The sequence below is a fragment of the Tachypleus tridentatus genome, chromosome 3 (assembly GCF_004210375.1).
Source record: "Tachypleus tridentatus isolate NWPU-2018 chromosome 3, ASM421037v1, whole genome shotgun sequence".
Lineage (NCBI taxonomy): Eukaryota > Metazoa > Arthropoda > Merostomata > Xiphosura > Limulidae > Tachypleus > Tachypleus tridentatus.
The window spans coordinates 37,400,003-37,402,194 of record NC_134827.1 but is presented as its reverse complement, the minus strand read 5'-3'; the positions used below and the strand labels follow the sequence as shown (position 1 = coordinate 37,402,194).

At 34.7% G+C, this 2,192-nt stretch overlaps 1 non-coding gene across 1 annotated transcript; it reads left to right on the top strand.

Moving 5' to 3' along the window:
* The first annotated feature begins 329 nt into the window (after positions 1 to 329).
* Positions 330 to 401, top strand: TRNAE-UUC (transfer RNA glutamic acid (anticodon UUC)). Its single transcript has one exon. It is a non-coding gene; the product is annotated as a tRNA-Glu (tRNA).
* Positions 402 to 2,192: the final 1,791 nt, after the last annotated feature.

Below are 2,192 nucleotides of genomic sequence, written 5' to 3'. Positions count from 1 at the left end.
TTCTCCGTTAGAGAGCTGCCACCTATTAGCAAATATTTCAATTTTCACTGAACGTGATTTTAACTGTTTAAATTTACAAGTATGTCACAATCTGGAAATTTCACTCTTGTCGTTCCAAGTAGCCCAGAACATTTTACTCAACTGTTATCGCCTTCTTGAGGGCACTTTTGTTATTTTGTCTTTTTCTTATTAGACGTATTGTGCAATAGTTCAAAAGAAATATCTGTAATGATTAAAGTTATGTAACTTACGCAGAAATTGCAATTAAAACAATGTTATTTTATTTATAAAAAAATCATATAAATTTTAATGAAACACATTATAACATATCCCATGTGGTCTAGTGGCTAGGATACCTGGCTTTCACCCAGGAGGCCCGGGTTCGATTCCCGGCATGGGAATTTGCTTTTTCTTAATTGATATAAGTAACTGTTATGCATCAGCGTTTTCTTCCTGTATTTTTTTAACATTAATTTTTATCACATATTAAATGTTTCTTCACTCTACACTAAATCCTTAAGGAACCTGACGTCACAGTGACGGTAGTTGTTCAGTCTCGTACATTATTTGATAGGAAAGCGTGGTTGGAAGAGGTAGTTACCCCGTCCCCTTCGTCATGTATTAAAGCAACGTGTCATTTAATGATCCAAATTTTAGCTTAACATTACAATTTGTTAACAATGTGGCGATTTGGAAAAGCTTCAACTCCTTCGATAGCAGTTACAAAAATTAAACTCCGTCTTGAAACAAACAGCAGAACAAAAATACATGTTCTTAAAATAAATCTAGTTCTTGTATTAAAATCAACCAGAACGTTGAGAAATACTTAAACGGAGCTGTTTTAAATGTTGTCCCATTAAATCTCATGGTGTCAGAAAAACACGGGGGATTCATGAAGTCTTCATGTGATATGATAAAAAAACACCCAAGTGTTTTCGAAAGATGGACTTTTATTTTTCAGGAACAAATTTCGAATTAAACATTTGTGTATCTGAAAAGTTTTGTGTGCGTGTGTATTTGGTATGGAACTGTCTGTGGTATATTCGACCCAATGAATATAAATAATTATATACAGCTGTTTGTTAGTGTGTATAACAAAATGAATAGTAATGTGGTGTTTTTTTTATAGTAAAGACATATCAGGCTACCTTCTGAGTTTACCGAGGGAAATCGAGCCCCTAGTTTTAGCGTTAAAAATCTCTAGACAAACGCCGTCTCAGCGAGGGACATTAATAGTAGTAACATAGCACTTAATACTATAGAAAGTCTGTTTATAGGCATGGCTCTGAAGAGGGTAGAAGTTCTATTATAGTGTTTTGCACGGGTGTTAATTGATTTCGTAAAGCGTTTGGAAATTTATAAACAACGGTAAATGAAAAAGAAGAGATCCGAGACCTTCTATGTTCGAGCACGACGACCAAACGCCGATACAGCAATGACACAAAAAAACTTTGGTTTTATGTACGATAACTAAAATTAATAAATATTTATCAACGAGAATTCCTTATTAAATTGTATACCAAGGGTGGCGAAACGTGCTTAACATAAGAGCCACATACGATAAAGCTCAGATGTTTGAGAGCAGCAGGACATGCACAAATATTACACACACGTTTTTATTCTTATAAGTACATTTTGTTACATAAATTTTATATAAATATTAAGAAATATGTCTGCGTAATAATATTTATTCATTTATGTAGTTTTCAAACTGTTATTTTGTGTTAGTTTCAATAATCACAAAGTACACTTATATATCATTAGTTTGTTTGTTTTTGAATTTCGCGCAAAGCTACACAAGGGTTATCTGCGCTAGCCGTTTCTAATTTAGCAGTGTAAGACTAGAGGGAAAGCAGCAGTCATCACCACCCACCGCAAACTATTGGGCTACTCTTTTACCAACGAATAGTGTGATTTTACCGTCACAATTACAAGACCCCCATGGCTGAAAGGGCGAGCATTTTTGGTGCGACGGGGATTCGAATCCGCGACCCTCAGATTACGAATCGAACGCCTTAAGCCTACCTGGCCATGCCGTGCCACACACACACACACACATATATATATACCAAATGTTTTCAAAATCATGGCTGATTATTGTTTTAACTATATTGAGCGTATTTAATACGGTAATGAACTACGGAAACATGCAAGAAAAATATACAAACTTGCATTTCATTAACATTAAACGA